Source organism: Helianthus annuus, chromosome 10 (assembly GCF_002127325.2).
Source record: "Helianthus annuus cultivar XRQ/B chromosome 10, HanXRQr2.0-SUNRISE, whole genome shotgun sequence".
Taxonomy (NCBI): Eukaryota; Viridiplantae; Streptophyta; class Magnoliopsida; order Asterales; family Asteraceae; genus Helianthus; species Helianthus annuus.
This window is the reverse complement of record NC_035442.2, coordinates 62,314,053-62,338,395: the sequence shown is the minus strand read 5'-3', so window position 1 is coordinate 62,338,395 and position 24,343 is coordinate 62,314,053.

Sequence of the window (24,343 nt, the reverse complement as noted above, 5' to 3'; positions counted from 1 at the left end):
AACTTCCGACCATGTGTTCTTCTTTACCGAGAACAGGAATACGTACAGGGTCACGTAGGCTTTACGTGACGTGCCCTTCCCCGAGGACAGTGGTACGCGTGGGGGCTACGTAGGCTTTACGCAGCGTGGCCTTCCAACCTGGAAGCCAGTAGATGGTATTGGGTTACGTAAGCTTTACGTAACGTGTCCTCCCGACCCGGGAGACATAAGGCAAGTATACTGGGTTACGTAGGCTTTACGTAACGTGTCCTGACTAACCTGAGGACGATGGTCTATAGTCTGGTATATGCGTAAGTACGAGTAATCATTCCATATCCATCATATCCAACCCAATTCCCAACCCGGGAATCCCATGCCTTGGCTGTGTGAACTCACCTTGGTTTGCTCGGCAGATACACAGAAAGTACAAGTAGCAAGTAAATGGTCAACCACGTCCTATCATGGTTATTATACGAGTCAGGTTCGTATATAGCACGTATATAGTAATCACGTATAGTCATGGCAAACATGTACGCACGTAAGCAGATAAGACATAGCATGTGAGGATCCAATTGTTCTAAGTCCAATCATACCCGGCCCAATGACATAAGCAGCCCAATAACAAAACAGTTCAGATTCTCAATCGGCCCAATTAGTAAACGTATGCTGGTCCAATAACAAACAGTCCACAATTCAAATCGTTGGGCCCAAATGATTGGACCCGTGACAGTGAAAGCCCAAGACAGTGAATGTGCAACGGTGGTCTCGACTCGCAACGGGGTTTCGAGTCGCAACGAGGATCTCGAGTCGTAACGGCTGGATACGAGTCGCAATGACTGGTTACGAGTCGCAATGGGCAGTCTCGGTTCATCATGGTCTGGTTACGAGTCGTAATCTGACTCGCAACCGTGGTTGCGGTTCGTGCGGTTTGGTCTCGAGTGGGGTTCCGACTCGCAACAAGCGATGCCGAGTCGCAACCGTGTGTGTAACGACTTTCCTGATTTCATGCCATTCATTTAGGCAATTCAATCATCGTTGACAGTTTCCAAAAATCAATTATCAACTAACAGTTTGCTATTCAAGAATTCATCGATCAAACAGGGGAATAAATCATCAATTCTTATGAACCCTAATAATCCCACTTATGAACAATAACAATATTCATAACACTCAATCACATTATGATCCGATTTCATGAACGTTAACTCGAATTGCATAGCCAATCAACAAGACATTATCATTAACATCATCAACAATAAATCAGATTAACAAACATCACTATTATAAGTACTCGCATCCAACATCAACAACCAATCAATTTTACTAACATACACCCTAGTTACATCGCATAACCGAATGATAGCAATCATGGCATCACATATAATCTAACATGAATTCAAACAAACACACTAACCGGTTACAAGTAACGAGATGTGATCCGAACAAGAGGGTGATCGGGTGGCCTTGTGCCGTCGGTTCCTAAACAAGCCGAGAGAGAGAGACGAGATAGAGGAGCTAGGGTTATGTGTGTGTTTTCTTGTGTTGTAACAAATGAGAGGAAAACAAGACCCTTAGTTTTGGTATAGTGGTTGCGAGTGGGGAGTGGGCCGAGCCCACTCGGTTACCTAATGGACCGAATATAAGGTGTAAGGCCAAAGGCTTGTGTGACCGGTTATCGTGTGCAGTTTGGGTTCGGTTCAATTAACATACAACGTATATTACACAATACACATAATGACATCTCATAAATCACGTAATATTCATTAGCTCAAAATGTCACATAAACACGTAACGATACATCAAGCAAGTCTAAAGTTCGAGTTGTCACATGGTGGGCTCTGCGGGTCAAACCAAGAGATCACTATCCATTCGAAGTTCTTAAGTTGTCCAAATTTCTATCTAGTAGAACACTAACCGGAATGGTTACTATAACACTCTACGATACAGGAAGACTACACGTATTGTTTGCACTTAACATTCGATCTATAACACGAGTCGCCTGAGACTAGTCATCGAAAGTAAACAAAACTCGTTAGCCACTCATGGAGGATTTTCCTCAACATCCTCAGAATTCTTGAACATGGGTTGGTTCCTTGGTGTCTATGATACCTTATCTTAGTTATTGGAAAGGATTACATTAAACTCCGTCATTTGACATTTGTCTTGTTCCAAGGGATGATATGGCATGAGCCATACTACGACTCCCTCATTGCATTTTATTCGACATCTATGGAAATTATAACAATTTGTTTGGAGCTCGTGGAGCTTAAGGGATATCAATGTATTCGTCACACGGGTTAGTGCGGCGAAGGACTTTCCTACTTGGGGCGATTGAGGTCCATGAGGTAGAGAATACATACTGTAAGGATGGAGATGACCGTTTCGTTTCTCCTCCTCAACGAATTGCTTCTTTTCCCATTTAGGCACATGGCTAATACACGCAAGAGGTACTATGCATTTTGGGTTGCGGTTATTCAGGTTATCATTATTCAAACATGCATGAACAATGCGGTCTTGAGGTTTCCATGACCAATTACTTTCTAAATTCTTAGGCGCATGGTTGGCTATATCTGTCCAAATACAAGTCTAGACCCTTTGAAACTAAGTATCAAAAATAACATGGGGTCGAAAAGAAAATCTAGGCCCGGACGGGGGGTCAGTTAGTCAGCGCCCTAATATTTAAGTTGAACTTGAGTTTTTATGAAACAACATGAGGTTGCGGAAATTGCACAACATGAGGTTGCCAAGTCGACACTAGTGACGGTACTGATGGTACCAGTAGTTCAAGTGGTTCAAATTCCGATGGAACGAGAACGAGTGGCAATGCCACACCTGGAGATGCAATCATACCAGGTTTTAATTCTAAGGCATCTCTGGATTACAAGCCGTGAGACCTCATCGGTACGAGAGGTGCGGTACGTTATGTCCGCTAAACAAAGACAATGAAGCTAGTTAGCCATGCTAGTAAATGTACTTCTAAGTAAACGATTTGGTAAATGAATAGTCATCTGTTGAGGGAGACAGCAAAGAGGTAGTCGTTGGAAGAACTACAGGATCTTATGCGAGAGGAGTATTACTCGCTAGCGGGAAAATTCCAAGTTGGGAACCGAACTCTAGGACTCGATCATGATTAGAACCAATGTTGTTAGTTACCCCTGAAGCCTCTACGATCTCTTAAGGGTTGTTGCATACTGGATAACACTCAAATTCAAATGCACTGAGCACTACATTTGGGGTTTAGCCCTGAGATACGAAGCTGACATCAAGAAGTGTGCTAACAACTTGCCAAGATCCTGAATGAGATAAGTGAAACTTTCATTATGAGGACACTTGCAAAAGTGCCAAGAGTAGTAGTTGTGACAACCCTCACTAAACCAGGTATCCGTACGACTTAATTAATAATTAATTACTGCTTAATTACTGTGCTTGCTTGAAATTACTGATAAACTGCTACTTGAATGTTGATACATGTACATACTTGCATCATACTTTACATACCGTCACTACATTATTTACATGTTGAACCTTAGTGACAAACATGATGCACAAAAGCACAGTAACACTACAAACGGATAACCTATTGAACATGCTGATAAAGCCAGCATCAGGCAGACACTGCCTCTAAGGCCTGTATGAGCCAGAAATATTTTACTACACTAGTGGTGAGTGTAGGGATACAAGGGTTGTAAAACTGCGTCTCTAGGAATAAGTTACAATGACTGGATGTGCCTAAAACGTACACTATGCACAAAATTCAGCACTTTAATAAACAATTCAGCTTCTAGCTAACTAATAAAGTGCCAAAACATGAGAAAAATATTACTAGACACTTTCCAAAGTGTCGGGAATAAGTTGTGTCACTAAAAATGGTATTAACGACACTTTAAAGCTTTGTTTAACGCTTTAACGAATTACTATCCAACCGAACAACCGGACTATACCAGGAACATGAAAATATTGTCATTAACACTATTTATCTTTTTCTGAGCCAGTTAGGGTCCCTGAATACCCTAGCACCCGCCATAAAGCACAACGCACAACTAACCGGGTTAATCACTTAACTAACCTAAGTAACCGAACTATTAACTAACTAATGGTTGAATTGGAACTAGATTACCCCCCCCCCCCCTTCACCCGAATTCGGTCCCCATGGGACATACTTTGTACAATCTTGATTATTTTAATCAAGGGTGTTTAATATCTAAGTAACACAAAGACCTTTGGATCATAATCTAACTTTTGCCTATAAGTAACTAGAGTTTGCACATCATTCCTTACACTCCACAACATCACACAAGAACACTCTCTCTCTCTCTCAAGGCTTTCAGCCGAGATCCCCTATATCCATCCATCATATTTTGGATTTCCTTCATCACATTTCAAGTTCATACAAACGTTAAGGATCCCGTATAAGAAGGCTTGGTGCACTTGGAGCTTAAAGGACCTCACTCTATTGCTTTTATCCTCTCATTTTGCGTCTAGATTCTTCCCTAGCCTCGAGCTAGTAGTAAGTTGCTTAAATCACCTTCTCGAACTATTTTAAGATGGTTAATATGACTTGTAACGGTTAAAACTCGTAATATTACAAGATGACACACAAAAGTATACTAAAAACACTAATATTGACTGTTAAAAGCTTATATGTTGTGTAAATCTTGTAGTGTTTGATTTGTGTGGTTATTTGGACCCGATCTATGTTGTGGTAGCTCGGATCATCATTTAACCCGGATTGGTCATGATCATAGATCATGATATAAGGATGTTTCGGAAGTAACAAGCGTTAAAAGATGAAACTCTACCACACACGAATCATGAACTTGTGTAAAAGTGATTTTACTTACAAAATAGTGTTTAAAACTAGTAGATCTACGGATCTACAAGTGGTATTTTCAAAGAACCAAGTATAAAAGAAATCATGTTTTCCTAAAGACGGATCTTACGTTAACAAGAATGATTTTTAGAACACACAGTAGCACAAAGTTTCGACAAAATAACAATTTTTGTAAAATTTACAAGAAGATGTAAAGACGGGATTTCTTTAAAAGCAAGGTTTTTGCGAGATCGGATTGCTTTATATAAAGATCCGTTAAAAGTGATGGGATTTACACCATAGTTTTGGAAAAACTACAAGTTCATGTAATTTTTGCGATTTACATGTTTATTAACTAGTTGATGCGTTGAATATTGTTTTGATTGAATAAGAAAACTGTTGATTTGATTTATAAATGAAAATGATACGCTTGAAAGCGTGGCCACCTCCAGTTACAGAGGAAACTCTGGCGAAATTTTTCCAAAAACCTAACACTTAGAATTAAATTCACTATAAGTGTTAGAAATACTTTTCGACATGTTTTCAAAATATAAGTTTCGCCACGACTTTATTTGCAAAATATCGGAGGTGGGATTTTCACAAAATTTAAACGTGATAAATATATTTGGTAAATATATTTTTCACAACGTTACTTGTTAATTATTTGTGAAGATACATAAATACTATTTTCAGGGTAAAAATAATATTATCGAACGTTAACGAATCCAAAATAATACGAACACTTTCACGATAAACATATAAGTTACACCGGTAATTATTATTACCACTCGATCGTTAAAACGTAACTTACGCATTTTACGGAAATAATTATGAACGCGTATTTTTGTTAAAGTATTATTTTGGAAAAATCATATGTGTTAAAATATAATATTTTTGAGAAAAATAATTATATTTTGGAGTTAGGAATAAATATATATTGAGTGAGACTTAATAATATATTTCAAAGATATACGAACACACATGTATTAAATCCCCCATCCTTGGGAAGGAAAAATAATTACCAAGTATGCACAGAATTTAAACACGAAATAGTTGTATAACTATTTCCCAAAACTTAAACCATAAAGCTAAGGCACAGCCGTCCGTCTAATAGAGTTAGTACATGTAGGTCATTGCACAGCTGCTTGACTTGGAGACATACTTGGTAGAGACGCACCGCTGTGAGTTCATGTCCCCCTTTTCTCTTAACTATTTTCAGTTTTTAACTGCGGGGGTGAAATACATGTTACTATGAATACGAATATTTCTTACATGGTATGGTTAGCGTAAGGAGGGTTATTACTTAGATCATGTGAATGGGTAGGCGGAAACTTGAGGTCATTAATCCTCAGGATAGGACCGAGGGGCAGGAGCGGTAGATCTATCTGGGTGTAGCGAGCCAAGCCCCAGGCCCAGCATAACGGACCACGGGGTGACTTTGTACCCAACGCATAAATCTGCTAGGTTTGAGCCTTCCTACTTGCATTTCACACATATCAATGGCCTTGCAAACCATTGGTGATCTCTTTTTTTCCTTATTTGCTACATACCAGGATTTTATACATACAAAGGTTTATTTACTCACCTACACATGAACTCACTCAACATTATTGTTGATTTTTCAACTTACATGTATTTCAGGGAATTAAAGGATCTGGCGCGGTATGACACGTTTTCCCGCTGCACTAGTTATGAGATCATCCGGGTTTAGGGGATGTGACTCTTTCCTGGACAAGTCACAGTCCTTAAACTGTGTTTATGTTATGTTTGTGTTTGTTGAACAATGCTTATGTTGTTAGGGTGTGTTTCCATTAAAACAATGTTGTTGTATTTGGATTTTAAAACGTAATCGAATGGATGATCTTGCATCAATTTATTTCATATAGCTTTGTTATGATTAAGCTATGGTATTAAGAAGTCACACCAAATTAACCACGCTTCCGCAAAGCCAGGGTGTGACAGCTTGGTATCAGAGCTCTGATCATAGCGAACTAGGATTCCTTCTCGAGTCTAGACTATGATCACTAGGGCTCTCACGAAAACATTTTTACTGCATACCACTTAATTCCAGATCCAAAACGTTTTTACAAACAAATGTTGAGCACATTTTATATATTATTTTTAGGCTCAGTCTTGGAGGCTGAGGCTCGGTCTTGGAGACCGAGGCTCGATCTAAGAGATCGAGGTAGATGGCTAGTAAGACTAGGAAGAGTAGGCTCAGTCTTGGAGGCTGAGGCTCGGTCTTGGAGACCGAGGCTCGATCTAAGAGATCGAGGTAGATGGCTAGTAAGACTAGGAAGAGTAGGCTCAGTCTTGGAGGCTGAGGCTCGGTCTTGGAGGCCGAGGCTCGACCTAAGAGGTCGAGGTAGATGATAGAGCAGTCTTAGAGACTGGGAGGAATTTGGCTAGTGGGACTAGGAGTGTCAGTCTAGGAGACTGGGAGGCTAGTGGGACTAGGAGAATTATGTGATTTCTTACTTGGTGACTAATGTGTTTACCTGATTGTATGACTGATTATTTGTGCATATTTGTGTTTATGTTACAGACACATGGACTCGCCCGGCATTGGCGACTCAGACACCACAGGCCCTAGACCTATAGTATCAGATGACCTAGCATCTTCAGAGCACGAGGTGCACACGTCGGACGTTACTAGCACGGACGAGGACGACTTTCAGCCCTTCGCGCTACCTGACGAGGCTGATGAGCTCGCTGATGGCCCTCTTATTGGGGACTTACCGCTTGTAGAGATCCCTGCTCCCATACCCTTAGCTGTTTACCCTGCCTACGATCTACTTCTTGACGCCGAGGCTGATGGCGATATTGATCTGTTTGACGATGATCTCCTAGAGGACGATGAGGAGGGCGAGGCCCTCATAGCCGACGGAGGACTTTTTCTACTCGCAGATGCTCCAGCTGCGGAGTCACCTGCACACTCACCTGCTCCAGACTCCTTCGAGTCTGTGGCCTCCGCACCTTCACACACTCGGAGCGCACAGCACTTTTCACATGATTCGGATCCTGATCAGGCATCTTCTGTTGCCCCTGTTCATAGCCTTGTTTTCGACCACGATGATGTGGAGGATTCCGATCCTATCTTTCCCCTAGGATTCGACCCAGATCAGGATATAGAGTTTATACCTATGGATCAGCCTATGGAGGATCTAGTCGACCCAGCTGACCCAGTTGATCCCATTGACCCTGAGTTTGATTTTGAGATGGCCTTTGATGATCCCGAGCCTGCCATCGCCCCTGAGCAGGCAGCCGCTCTAGACCCTGTGCTTGAGCAAGATCCCGTTCATGTTGTATTGAGCCTGTGATTGCTGACCCACCTGCTGATGATCACCCTGTGGATGCTCCGTTGTTGGAGGGCGATCATGACATTGCTGCTGATCACGTTAATCCCCCACTTATTGCTGATGCACCTGTTGACCCTCTTGTTGCTCCCCCACTTGATCCCGTTCCACTAGAGCCCGAGCATGCACTGTTCGCAACCCACAAGGACCCACGAGATGAGCACGCCCAGCACGGGTGGATTCCTGCTGATGATGAGGTTCCACCTATTCCCCCTCATACCACTGATACCCGCCACGTTGATACCTCCTTTTCATTTCCTCAGTTTACACCTCCAGCGCGACCTGGAGAGGGTTCTTCGGCCCATCCCTTTGGGCATGTGCCGACGTCTGTTCCCTTCATGCCTCAGTTTTCACCTGTTTTACCCCCTGTCTCTCCATTTCATGTGGCACCTTTTGATCCCACCAGTGAGCCATTCCTTTGGTCGACACCACCTGTCATGCCACCGACCGACCCTTACCATCCTTTCCACACGGGGTACTCCATTGAGGATGTTTTGATGTCTTTTGTCGCCCAGCACGAGGCACACACACGGCGCATTCAGGAGCCTGAGAGAGCCCAGCCGCCGCCGTGTCAGTGCCAGGGTCAGACCCACACTCCTTTGCAGCCCTCTCGACCTTTACCACCAGACTATGCTGCACGCCTCTTTGCATTAGAGCATCAGGTTGCTTCTTTCTTGCGTACTCAGAGAGCCATGGAGGAGGACTGGCTCCAGCTGCGTCGTTTGTTTTACACTCATTTTCCCCTCCTCCACCGCCAGCCGTGTAGAGCTCATCAGTACCGTATGGGTAGACGTTGGTGAGAAGACGGCGATTGCTTTTGACTGCACAGCATTTTTGGAGACTACTTTCTGATTCTGACTTTTGTTGACATGTATTTGATGTATTGACACTGATTCGATATAGTTTTTGGACTAGGGTGATGTAGTCCTTAGTCGACTGATGTTGTATGACACTGTGATGTACTTGTACACTTACTATGTGGTCTCGATATATGGCAATCGCAGTATTCTCATCATATTTGATTGATTATTTATATTTTTATGACATGGGATGTTGTGTGAATGATATTTGTGACATGAGATGATATGTGAATGATATATTGATAACATGAGATGTTATGTACTATTACTATCATTATATACGTACGCTTTACTATGGCCTGACCAACGTAAACACATCTTTAGAAGATGCCGCCGAGACGTCAACAACCGCGAATGCCTACCAATGAGGCAGAACTCCAGCAAATCATCGCTGCTGCCATCGCACAATACGCCGCCTCTCAAGGAGGGACTAGTGGAAGCAACTCAGGCAACACTGGCAACAACAACCCACCTCATGGTAATACTAAGTCGTTAAGACATACCATGACCTAATTGGATATCTTTAGCAAAGATGCTAATGCCGTTCGCATGTTATAATGTATGTGCAGGGTGCACCTACAAGTAGTTTCTAGACTGCAAGCCCGTCAACTTTGATGGCACAGGAGGTGCTGTCGCCTTTGTTCGTTGGGCTGAGAAAACTGAATCTGTTCTTCGCATGAGCAAATGCGCACTAGATCAGCAAGTCACCTATATCTCTGGGCTATTCTTGGATGGAGCCCTATCTTGGTGGAATTTGCAAGTACAGACACTTGGTGAAGCTACTGCCTACGCGCTAACCTGGACCGAATTGAAGGAACTTATGCGCAAAAAGTATTGTTCCCGCGCTGAAATCCAAAGATTGGAAACAGAGTTCTGAGATTTAAAGATGGAAGGTCCAAAGATCGCAGAATACGTTCAGAGGTTTCATGACTTATCGCATGTGATACCCTACATGGTCACTCCAGAGTTCAAAAGGATTGAACGTTTTATTTGGGGATTAGCTCCTCAAATCATAAGCATGGTGACCTCCTCCAAGCCTGCAACTATTACTGAGGCGATTGATTTGAGCGTGGCTCTCACAGAGGAAGCTATTCGCCTGAACAAGTTTGATGAAGCTGAGCCAAAGAAGAAAGAGACACATGTGGAGTCATCAGGAGGTAACAAGCGGAAGTTTTCGAAGTTCAAGGAAGGCACTAGCGATGTGGTTAAGAAAGGGGAATCAAGCACGCCAGCTCAGGTTACAGCTGGTAGCGGAAAGAAAGGAAAAGGATACATGGGCACCCAGCCCAAGTGTAATACCTGCCAGCGCCACCATTCTGGCCGTTGTGGTTTGAAAGTTTGTGAAGCTTGTGGAAAGACTGGCCACTTGAAGGATTCTTGTTGGGCCATAGCTGGCCAGAGAGGCTAGGGAGGATTCGGAAACAGAAACACCAACCGGGGCGGAAATGGAAATCGCGCACAAGGAAACAATGGAGGTAATGGAAACCGAGGCAACAATGCTAATCAAGCGGGCGCTGTGAATCGTAACCAGAGGAATAATCAAGCTGGAAATGGTGGTGGAAATGGGCAAAGATCCGGATGCTTCAACTGTGGTGATCTTGGGCACTACAAGAGGAACTGCCCAGAGTTGAACCAAGCCCGTGGAAGAGTATTTAATATTGAAGCAAGGGAAGCGCGCCAGGATCCCAATGTTGTTACTGGTACGTTCCCTGTAAACCAACGCTATGCATCCGTTTTATTTGATACTGGCGCCGATTATAGCTTCGTGTCGTTAGAGTTTAAGAATATGCTTGGTTTAGCCGCTAGTAAATTAGATGTTCCGTACTCAATCGAATTGGCTAATGGAAAGTTGGTAGAAGCCAATGAAGTAATCAGAGGTTGTGTGATCGAATTGGGAGAGCATGAGTTTGCTCTGGATCTACTACCAGTCCAGTTGGGAAGCTTCGACGTGGTAGTAGGAATGGATTGGTTATCAGGCAACAAGGCTGAGATAGTTTGTCATGAAAAGGTTGTTCGTATCCCAACCGAAGATGGTGAAACAATTGTGGTTCATGGAGAGAAGCGTGAGACGCCTTTGAGGATTATCAGCTGCTTGAAAGTGCGAAAGTGTTTGCAGAAGGGATGTGCTGCCTTCCTGGCACACATTGTAAATAAGAAAGCTGAAGAACCGAAGATCGGAGACATCCCTGTCGTAAGGGAATATCCAGAAGTCTTCCCAGAAGACTTACCCGGACTACCGCCTCCGAGGCAAGTAGAATTTCGCATCGACTTAATTCCAGGTGCCGCGCCTGTGGCTAAGGCACCCTATAGACTTGCTCCGTCTGAGATGCAAGAACTGTCGACACAACTTCAAAAGTTGTTAGACAAGGGATTTATCCGACCAAGCTTCTCTCCTTGGGGAGCTCCAGTTTTGTTTGTCAAGAAGAAGGACGGTAGCTTCCGTATGTGCATTGACTACAGAGAGTTGAACAAGCTGACGGTCAAGAATAGATACCCTCTGCCAAGGATTGATGATCTGTTTGACCAACTGCAAGGTTCGAGCTTCTATTCAAAGATCGATCTTCGATCTGGATACCATCAGTTAAGGATACAAGAGGAGAGTATCCCAAAGACAGCCTTCAGAACTCGTTATGGACACTACGAGTTCCTAGTTATGCCGTTTGGGTTGACAAACGCACCTGCAGTGTTCATGGATTTGATGAATAGAGTTTGCAAGCCGTATTTGGATAAGTTCGTGATAGTGTTCATCGATGATATTTTGATTTATTCAAAGACGAAGGCTGAACACGAACAGCATTTAAGAGCCATTTTGGAACTGCTAAAGAAAGAACAGTTGTACGCCAAGTTCTCTAAGTGCGAATTTTGGCTGCGAGAAGTTCAATTCCTTGGGCACGTGGTAAATGGAGATGGAATCCACGTGGATCCCACCAAGATCGAAGCGATCAAGAATTGGGAAACGCCAAAGATGCCAACTGAGATTCGAAAATTCTTAGGTTTGGCTGGCTATTATCGGAGATTCATTGAGGATTTTTCAAAAATCGCTCAACCATTGACGCTCCTCACTCAGAAGGATAAGAAGTTTGATTGGGGAATCAAACAGGATGAAGCATTCCAGATATTGAAAGATAAGCTTTGTAATGCGCCGATCTTATCGCTACCAGAAGGTACGGATGATTTTGTGGTGTACTGCGACGCTTCGCGTCAAGGATTGGGTTGTGTGTTGATGCAACACCAAAAGGTTATTGCTTACGCATCGCGTCAATTGAAAGTACATGAGAAGAACTATACCACACATGACTTGGAACTTGGCGCAGTAATTTTTTGATTAAAGATCTGGAGACACTACCTTTATGGTACAAAGTGCACAATCTTCACAGATCACAAGAGCCTACAGCACATATTCAACCAGAAAGAGCTGAATATGAGACAAAGACGATGGGTTGAGTTGCTAAATGATTACGACTGCGAGATAAAGTATCACCCAGGGAAGGCGAATGTGGTCGCCGATGCCCTAAGTCGAAAAGAAAGATCAAGCCCATAAGGGTTAGGGCTTTAGAAATGATTATTCAGACCGATCTTTCCTTGCGCATTCGTGCCGCGCAGAAAGAAGCTCTCAAGGAAGGGAACCTTGAAGAAGAATATCTCCGTGGGATGGAGAAGCTCTTGGTACCAAACGAGGAAGGAACGTTATGTTTTGAGAAAAGGATTTGGGTTCCTTTGTTTGGTGGTTTAAGGAAGGTTATTTTCGATGAAGCTCACAAATCGCGGTACTCTATCCACCCTGGAGCGGATAAGATGTACCAGGACCTTAAGGATTACTATTGGTGACCTAGGATGAAAGGCGATGTTGCTGTTTATGTGAGCAAATGTTTAACATGCGCTAAGGTGAAAGCCGAATACCAGAAGCCCTCGGGACTTCTGCAACAACCGGAAATTCCCAAGTGGAAGTGGGAACAAATCTCCATGGATTTTGTTACAAAGCTGCCAAGAACGCCAAAAGGCCATGACACTATTTGGGTAATAGTGGACCGATTAACAAAGTCAGCGCACTTCTTACCTATCAGGGAGAAGGATAATACGAGAAAGTTGGCCGAAATTTACATGAGAGAGATCGTCACGCGCCATGGAGTACCTCTCTCAATCATTTCCGACAGAGACGGAAGGTTCGTATCAAGGATTTGGCAATCCTTCCAAGAAGCTTTTGGCTCGCAATTGAATATGAGCACCGCGTTTCACCCGCAGACCGACGGGCAAAGCGAACGGACGATATAGACTTTGGAAGACATGCTGAGAGCGTGTGTTATGGATTTGGGCGGTAGCTGGGATAAGCATTTGCCTTTGGTTGAATTTTCATACAACAACAGCTACCACGCCAATATTGGTGCCGCGCCATTCGAAGCTTTATATGGGCGCAAGTGCAGATCACCGCTTTGTTGGTCTGACGCAGGTGATAGACAGTTGGTTGGTCCTGATGTGGTCCAGGAAACCACAGATAAGATTGCACAGATCCGAGATCGCATCAGTGCGGCTCGTGACCGTCAGAAAGCCTACACGGATCGAAAACGGAAGCCTCTGGAATTTGAGGTAGGAGATATAGTTTTGTTGAAGGTATCACCCTGGAAGGGTGTGGCACGCTTTGGGAAGCGTGGGAAGTTGAATCCGCAGTATATTGGTCCGTTCAGAATCTTGGAAAGAATTGGACTCGTAGCATACAAGCTGGACTTACCTGCTGAACTGAATGGAGTTCACGATACATTTCATGTATCCAATTTGAAGAAGAGTCCAACTCAAGATACCGTTGTCATTCCTACCGACGAAATTCATGTTGACGACACGCTCCACTTCGTTGAAGAACCTGTTGAGGTTACTGATTGGAAAGTGAACAAGACCCGCCGGGGCAGTGTCAAGCTCGTCAAGGTTCGTTGGAATGCCAGACATGGTCCTGAATACACCTGGGAGCGTGAGGACCGGATGAAAGAAAAATACCCCCACTTATTTCCCAAGAACCCTGCGACTAGAAGCAGAACTTAAAATTTCGGGACGAAATTTTTCTAACAGGGGGAGAATGTGACAACCCTCACTAAACCAGGTATCCCTACAACTTAATTAATAATTAATTACTGCTTAATTACTATGCTTGCTTGAAATTACTGATAAACTGCTACTTGAATGTTGATACATGTACATACTTGCATCATACTTTACATACCGTCACTACATTATTTACATGCTGAACCTTAGTGACAAACATGATGCACAAAAGCACAGTAACGCTACAAACATATAACCTATTGAACATGCTGATAAAGCCAGCATCAGGCAGACACTGCCTCTAAGGCCTGTATGAGCCAGAAATATTTTACTACACTAGTGGTGAGTGTAGGGATACAAGGGTTGTAAAACTGCGTCTCTAGGAATAAGTTACAATGACTGGATGTGCCTAAAACGTACACTATGCACAAAATTCAGCACTTTAATAAACAATTCAGCTTCTAGCTAACTAATAAATTGCCAAAACATGAGAAAAATATTACTAGACACTTTCCAAAGTGTCGGGAATAAGTTGTGTCACTAAAAATGGTATTAACGACACTTTAAAGCTTTGTTTAACGCTTTAACGAATTACTATCCAACCGAACAACCGGACTATACCCGGAACATGAAAATATTGTCATTAACACTATTTATCTTTTTCTGAGCTAGTTAGGGTCCCTGAATACCCTAACACCCGCCATAAAGCACAACTCATAACTAACCGGGTTAATCACTTAACTAACCTAACTAACCTAACTATTAACTAACTAAAGGTTGAATTGGAACTAGATTACCCCCCCCACCTAACTAACCTAACTTTGTACAATCTTGATTATTTTAATCAAGGGTGTTTAATATCTAAGTAACACAAAGACCTTTGGATCATAATCTAACTTTTGCCTATAAGTAACTAGAGTTTGCACATCACTCCTTACACTCCACAACATCACACAAGAACACTCTCTCTCTCTCTCTCAAGGCTTTCGGCCGAGATCCCCTATATCCATCCATCATATTTTCGATTTCCTTCATCACATTTCAAGTTCATACAAACGTTAAGGATCCCGTATAAGAAGGCTTGGTGCACTCGGAGCTTAAAGGACCTCACTCTATTGCTTTTATCCTCTCATTTTGCGTCTAGATTCTTCCCTAGCCTCGAGCTAGTAGTAAGTTGCTTAAATCACCTTCTCGAACTATTTTAAGATGGTTAATATGACTTGTAACGGTTAAAACTCGTAATATTACAAGATGACACACAAAAGTCTACTAAAAACACTAATATTGATGGTTAAAAGCTTATATGTTGTGAAAATCTTGTAGTGTTTGATTTGTGTGGTTATTTGGACCCGATCTATGTTGTGGTAGCTCGGATCATCATTTAACCCGGATTGGTCATGATCATAGATCATGACATAAGGATGTTTCGGAATAACAAGGGTTAAAAGATGAAACTCTACCACACACGAATCATGAACTTGTGTAAAAGTGATTTTACTTACAAAATAGTGTTTAAAACTAGTAGATCTACGGATCTACAAGTGGTATTTTCAAAGAACCAAGTATAAAAGAAATCATGTTTTTCTAAAGACGGATCTTACGTTAACAAGAATGATTTTTAGAACACACAAGTGCGTAAACACTTGTGTCAAGTTTGTAAACACTTGTGTAGCACAAAGTTTCGACAAAATAACAATTTTTGTAAAATTTACAAGAAGATGTAAAGACGGGATTTCTTTAAAAGCAAGGTTTTTGCGAGATCGGATTGCTTTATATAAAGATCCGTTAAAAGTGATGGGATTTACACCATAGTTTTGGAAAAACTACAAGTTCATGTAATTTTTGCGATTTACATGTTTATTAACTAGTTGATGCGTTGAATATTGTTTTGATTGAATAAGAAAACTGTTGATTTGATTTATAAAAGAAAATGATACGCTTGAAAGCGTGGCCACCTCCGGTTACAGAGGAAACTCTGGCAAAATTTTTCCAAAAACCTAACACTTAGAATTATTTTCACTATAAGTGTTAGAAATACTTTTCGACATGTTTTCAAAATATAAGTTTCGCCACGACTTTATTTGCAAAATATCGGAGGTGGGATTTTCACAAAATTTAAACGTGATAAATATATTTGGTAAATATATTTTTCACAACGTTACTTGTTAATTATTTGTGAAGATACATAAATATTATTTTCAGGGTAAAAATAATATTATCGAATGTTAACGAATCCAAAATAATACGAACACTTTCACGATAAACATATAAGTTACACCGGTAATTATTATTACCACTCGATCGTTCAAACGTAACTTACGCATTTTACGGAAATAATTATGAACGCGTATTTTTGTTAAAGTATTATTTTGGAAAAATCATATGTGTTAAAATATAATATTTTTGAGAAAAATAATTATATTTTGGAGTTAGGAATAAAGATATATTAAGTGAGACTTAATAATATATTTCAAAGATATACGAACACACATGTATTAAATCCCCCATCCTTGGGAAGGAAAAATAATTACAAAGTATGCACAGAATGTAAACACGAAATAGTTGTATAACTATTTCCCAAAACTTAAACCATAAAGCTAAGGTACGGTCGTCCGTTTAATAGAGTTAGTACATGTAGGTCATTGCACAGCTGCTTGACTTGGAGACATACTTGGTAGAGACGCACTGCTGTGAGTTCATGTCCCCCTTTTCTCTTAACTATTTTCAGTTTTTAACTGCGGGGGTGAAATACATGTTACTATGAATAAGAATATTTCTTACATGGTATGGTTAGCGTAAGGAGGGTTATTACTTAGATCATGTGAATGGGTAGGCGGAAACTTGAGGTCATTAATCCTCAGGATAGGACCGAGGGGCAGGAGCGGTAGATCTATCTGGGTGTAGCGAGCCCAGCCTCAGGCCCAGCATAACGGACCACGGGGTGACTTTGTACCCAACGCATAAATCTGCTAGGTTTGAGCCTTCCTACTTGCATTTCACACATATCAATGGCCTTGCAAACCATTGGTGATCTCTTTTTTTCCTTATTTGCTACATACCAGGGTTTTATACATACAAAGGTTTACTTACTCACTTACACATGAACTCGCTCAACGTTATTGTTGATTTTTCAACTTACATGTATTTCAGGGAATTAAAGGATCTGGCGCGGTATGACACGTTTTCCCGCTGCACTAGTTATGAGATCATCCGGGTTTAGGGGATGTGACTCTTTCCTGGACAAGTCATAGTCCTTAAACTGTGTTTATGTTATGTTTGTGTTTGTTGAACAATGCTTATGTTGTTAGGGTGTGTTTTTGTTAAAACAATGTTGTTGTATTTGGATTTTAAAACGTAATCGAATGGATGATCTTGCATGAATTTATTTCATATAGCTTTGTTATGATTAAGCTATGGTATTAAGAATTCACACCAAATTAACCACGCTTCCGCAAAGCCAGGGTGTGACAGTAGTGTGGTGAGACTGGGCACAAAACGGAAACTAATGAGTTGGTTATATTCAAGAAAGAGCAAGGAGATTTTAATTGTGGCAAAGAGATCACTACGAGGATGGATGTCTGGGGACGAATCAAGCAAGTGAATGAGCAAGTGTATGGATAGAACTAGGAATACTCCACAAAATTCCAATGTTGCCATGGGTATGGACTACCCTACAACCAGCATGTATCAATTCTTTGGATACCAATGTCAGCTTAACTTAGAGTCCCTTGACATTAAGCCTATACATGAATTAGAGTCAAGTTAACTAATGGGGAATTAGCGGAGTCATGTGAAGTCATTAAGGGTCACCGATACTATTCCTATCAACCGACCCGTTGCATCCATTTTGTCTGATATGGGTGTCAGTATTAATTTCATTCCCCTTAGAATTCAAAATATACTTGGTCTAGAGTCAAGTAAGCTAGACGTCCTCTCATTCCATAGTATTGGCCAACGGTAAATTAGTTGAGTCGGGAGAAGACATTAAAGGATGGACACTCAAACTTGGAGCACGAAAGTCCAATATCGACCTTTCACTCATTCAATTGGGTTATTACGACATAGTATTTAAAATAGACTAGTTATCCGACAATCGAGCCAAAAACACATGTCACGAGAAGATCATTCGCATCCCCTTCCCGATGGAGAACATTTGCTAGTACACGGGGAGAAACAAGACACGCTCTTACGAATCATCAGTTGCATGAAGGCTAAAAAAATGTTTGATAAAAGGATGCATCGCCTTTCTTGCTCATGTCGTTGACAAGAAGGCCGAGGAGCGCAAGGTGGAAGACATCCATGTGGTAAGGGAATATCCCGAAGTCTTTCCAGAAGACTTGCCAGGACTGCCACCATAACGACAGGTGGAATTTAGCATCGACTTGTGCCAGGAGCGGGACCGGTGGCGAAAGCTCTATATAGAGTCGCGCCCTCAGAGATGCAGGAATTATCTACTCAGCTTCAGGAGTTGCTTGACAAGGGATTTATCAGACCGAGTTTCTCACCTTGGGGAGCTTCGGTGCTATTTGTCAAGAAGAAGGACAAAACCTTTCGAATGTGTATCGATTACAGAGAACAAACAAGCTAACTATCAAAAATCGGTATCCTCTACCGAGGATCGACGACTTGTTCGATCGGTTGCTAGGTTCCAGCTTCTATTCCAAAATTGATCTAAGATCCGGACACCATCAGCTGAGGATCAAAGAGGAAAGCATTTTCTTTTGACAACGTTCAGGACTCGCTACGGGCATTACGAGTTCCTTGTTATGCCTTTTGGTTTAACAAACGCTCCCGCCGTGTTCATGGATTTAATGAACCGAGTATGTAAACCATACCTCAACAAGTTTGTGATCATATTCATTGATGAAATCTTAATATACTCACAAACCGAGGCGGAACCTGAACAACACTTGAGAACTATTCTGGAGCTACTTAAGAAAGAACAATTGTATGCCAAGTTCTCAAAATGCGAATTTTGGATTCGCGACATGCAGTTTCTCGGTCATCTGCTGAACGAGAACGGAATATATGTTGACCCAGCTAAGATAGAAGCCATAAAGAACTGGAATGCCCCAAAGACCCCAACAGAAGTAATACAATTCCTGGGTTTAGCGGGATACTATCGAGGATTCATCAAGAATCTTTCTAAAATTCCTCAACCGCTAACCTCACTCACTCAATAGGATAAAAAGTTCGATTGGGGTGAAAAACAAGAAATGGCTTTCCAAACACTCAAAGATAAGCTATGTCAAGCGCCAATCTTATCACTCCCTCCAAGCGCCAATCTTATCACTCCCTGACGACAACGATGACTTTGTGGTGTTTTGTGATGCATCGCACCAAGTCTTGAGTTGTGTATTAATGCAACGCGAAAGAGTCATCGCGTATGCGTCACGGCAGTTGGAAGTTCATGAAAAGAATTATACCACTCACGACCTAGAAGTGGGCGCAGTGGTGTTCGCGTTAAAGATTTGGCGTCACCATCTCTATGGTACTAAGTGTACCATATTCACTGATCATAAAAGTCTTCAACATATATTCGACCAAAAGGAATTAAACATGTGCCAATGGCAATGGGTAGAATTGTTGAACGACTATGACTGCGAAATCAGGTACCATCCGGGAAAAGCAAGCATTGTAGCCGATGCTTTGAGCCGGAAAGAAAAAGTCAAAACATTGCGGGTATAAGCTTTAGAGTTGACAATTCAAACAAACTTTACTACGCGTGTGCACGAGGTACAGCTAGAAGCTCTAAAGCCGGAGAACATTCAATCAGAATCCTTGCGAGGATTAGGGAAACAAATGGAAAAGAACAAGGATGACACTTTGTATTTCATGGGAAGAATCTGGATTCCTTATTTTGGTGGCCTACGAGACTTAGTGCTGGGTGAAGCACACAAGTCCGGATATTCAATACACCCAGGATCTGATAAGATGTATCAGGATCTAAAGGAGTATTATTGGTGGCCTAACCTCAAAGGAGATATTGCGACCTATGTTGGGAAATGCCTAACTTGTGTGAAAGTCAGGGCCGAATATCAAAATTCATCTGGTTTATTACAACCCGAGATTCCTGTTTGGAAATGGGAACAAATATCAATGGATTTCATTACAGGACTCCCATGGACCTCTCGAGGTCATGACATGATTTGGGTTATCGTTGATCGATTAACCAAGTCAGCTCACTTCTTACCGATTCGTGAAAAAGACAGTACAGAGAAGTTGGCTGAGCATTATCTTAAAGAGATAATAGCACGTCATGGAGTGCCTATTTCAATAATCTCGGATCGGGATGGTCGCTTTGTGACAAGGATTTGGCAATCCTTTCAAGAATCGTTTGGATCTCGTTTAGATCTAAGCACAACATTCCATCCGCAAACCGATGGTCAAAGCGAACGAACCATCCAAGCTTTGGAAGACATGCTTCGTGCCTATGTGATGGATTTGGGCGGAAATCGGGACACTCATTTACCTTTGGTAGAGTTCTCATATAATAACAATTATCACACAAGCATTAAAGCCGCCCCATACGAAGCACTATACGGACGGAAGTGCCGATCGCCGCTGTGTTGGGCAGAGGTCGGAGATAAACAGCTCATTGGCCCTGAACTAGTCCAAGAGACTACTGACAAGATAGCAAAGAAACGAGACCGTATCAAAGCGGCTCGTGACAGACAAAAGAGCTACGCGGACAGAAGACGTAAACCATTATCCTTCGAGGTTGGAAACAAAGTCTTATAGAAAGTCTCGCCTTGGAAAGGCGAGCTAGATTCGGGAAATGCGGAAAACTAACCCCGAGATACATTGGGCCATTTGAGATTCTAGAAAAGATCGGTACCGTCGCGTACAAGTTAAAACTGCCAAAAGAACTCAGTAACGTACATGACACATTTCATGTGTCGAATCTCAAGAAGAGTCCGACCGTCAAGACATTTATCATCCCAGCGAATGAAATCCATGTAGACGACATGCTCCAGTTTACCGAAGGACCCGTTGACGTTATGGACCGGAAGGTCCACAAGACAAGGAGAAGTCATATCAAACTAGTCAAGGTCTGCTGGAATTCACGTCACGGACCCGAGTACACATGGGAACATGAAGATCAGATTAAGGCAAAATATCCCCACCTGTTCGAGAAGACTCCTGCAAAGGATGGCTCAACTTGAATTTCGGGACGAAATTCTTTTTAACAGGGGGAGAATGTGACAAATGACAATAAACCGGCAATTCCGTACATACTAATCACTATTTCATTTACATAATCTCCTGCATTTAGCATAATTTAGTTACGTAACAGTGTCGTTAATTGGATAACAAGGTTAGGATAAGAAAACAATGCTAAAACATATGTTGGTTTTCGCCACAATGCGAAATCAGGCAAACAATGTCCTAAAAGTGTTGGTAGAAAGTGCCACGTGCACTATTCACGGTTATACTATTCATGCCAGCAAACCGTGAAATCAGACCGAAACACTGAAAAACGACACTCGGATAACATAACTGAGTCCATTTATATGAGAAAACATTATTATGAAAACACATCTTGCAAAGAAACAAGACTTTCTGGTATAACGCCCTAACCTCAAAAACGTCCGTTTCGGCTTAAAATATAGCACTTTCAACGCGTCCGAACCTATAACAAAGCATTTCCGGGACTTCGGAATAATGCCAATTGATAAAAAAACATACTAAAACAATAAGATGATATCAACGGAATGTTCATAATCACAAGTTTTCGGAGTTACGTCGCTATGCACTAAACTAGTCCATTAGCGACTCGACGAACTAGTAGGCGACATTTTTGGTCACGAAACAAGCAAACTGTTACACCCCGACCGCGTATAACATGCAACCGCGGCGGAAAACGTCGGGGAGTGTTGTGAACAGAATTAATTTGTCTCATAACCATGGCATACAAAGTTGTATTTTATTTATAAACAAGAGTAGTACATTGTTTCAAAACAAGAAATACCAAGTTCATAACATATTTATACTAGCCTATCTTCATTGTTAGGCTCTAAGGCACAGGTCCGCCCTAGTGTCGTGTTCATCGTCCTATGGAACAACTCCTGAAAACACATGTGAAAGTAGGTACGTCAGCATAAAAATGCCTGTGAGATACATAGTTTTTGTGAAAATGGGATTCATGACTTGTGTTTAAAGAATGTTTAATAACAGTCAGTCATGAACCTTGTAAATTGTCTTGCTTTGTAAACCATTTGAAAAACGATAACATCAAAGGATATGTATAAATAAGTGCAAGGTTAAATGAATAACCAAGTAAAATGAGTTGAATAAGATAAGTTGTTTGTGAAAATAATGTCTTGTGAAGAATATGTTACTTATGTAAAATGTAATGTGTCTAAACTGAAATGACTTAGATAACGCCACTATATGTAATATTATACAAACATTTATATATAGGAAGTACCAGCGGCGTATCCACCATGTTTGTATCATATTACACACGCCACGTTACTTAAATCATTTACCCAAACCAATCCACCATGTAAATTGTTCATGTGTAAACCAAATGTCAACTGTTATTGTGTAAACCATGTCAAATGTTTATGTTCAAATGTAAACCACCAAATGTGTATGTCAATGTCAACGTGTTTATGTTCAATGTAAATCATGTAATGTGCATCCCAAAATGTATCATGTATGGTAAGCGAAATGTATCAACTTAAACCATGTGTAAAATGCACAAAACAAGTCGTTGAAGTAACACGTGGCTTAAATCAACGTTATGTTCTGTGGAAAAATGCATGCTCTATTGATATTAACATTTATGCGGTATTGTAAACTATGCATACATCCAAGCCTTGAGACTGCGGCGATAAACCCTTAAACAAATTAAAGGTTTATCTAAGTTATGTATATCGAATTCGGTCATTCCTTCCAGTCCTATCAAACCCAGGACTTCAGGAATGGGAGTTGTCAATTCCTATGGTACCACTACCTACTAACGAACGGCGTAGCTAATGTTAATGAATGTATTGTCCCATGTTAAACAAACCAAATGTCATAACAAAATGAAGGCATGTGATGTAAACAATTGTACTAAGTATGCTAAGTAAACATACAAAGCAGAAATGTTCATGTAAATCAATGTGCCCATATGCTGAGTAAACATATGCAGCAGAAAATGTTCATGTAAATCAATGTGCCCATATGCTGAGTAAACATATGCAGCAGAAATGTTCATGTAAATCAATGTGCCCATATGCTGAGTAAACATATGCAGCAGTAATGTTCATGTAAATCAATGCACTAAGTACGCACACAATGGGCATACATAGCATAAAATGTAATAAAATCGTGTACTATAATGTACTAACAACATAGCAGGCATATGATGTGAAAACATGGAAAGCATGAATGTAACAGATAGGCACATGTGTTTCACCCCAAAACAGTTTGGAAAACAGTAAAAGAGGGGTTCAATGTACTCACCTGAGATTGCTTTGAGTTCCTTGTATAATAACCTGATAGTGCTAAAGATCACGGAATATCAACGGCACCTAATAGGTAGCTTATGTTAATATACCGGACCAAATCGGAAGGATCGGACAGTACGCGGGTTCGAAAACCAAACGAGTATGGAGACTCGTGTAATATGGTTTAACAAAGCCTACATACTAAAATGAAACTAATCCTAAGTGCTTACGGTCCATCACGACCTGTTTAGGTAGCTTATGCTACCCTAACGCGTCGTTCGCGTAGAACGCGTTCGGAACGCCTAACATCGTGACCACAAGGTATAACCTCGGAAGGTTATAGCTATGGTCACCTAATGTGTTTGGTCGGATCCTAAAGATCGACCAAATGGGTCGGGTTCGAAAGTATAAGCGATGGTTTAGATCGCTTACCTTACGACCCTATATAAGCACTATACTAAACGTGACGAGCTAAGCATGTTAGAACATGCTTAACTAAGTTTAGAAAACAGGTTTGACATCAAAACAAACGGCTTTGATGCCCACGAGTAGTTTGGTTATAAAATATGCAAGAAGGGACATTTTGGCCGAAACTACGACTCGTCACTGAGCCTAGATAACGTGGTGATCAGTAGGTATGGTCACTATGGACCATAACCATCGTGATCACGCTCACGTTATGAAGTTCCATGAACTTCGCATCGACCATAAGCTGGTCAATGTAGAAAGTCAACAAAACGTTGACTTTCGGACTCGAAAAGCGAATAAAAGAGCGAAAGAAGACTTACGGAGGGTCCCCGAGTGCTAATCTAGATCAAATAGCTCAGGTATGAAACAATGGTTCCAACTTAGAGCTTTAGATCTGAT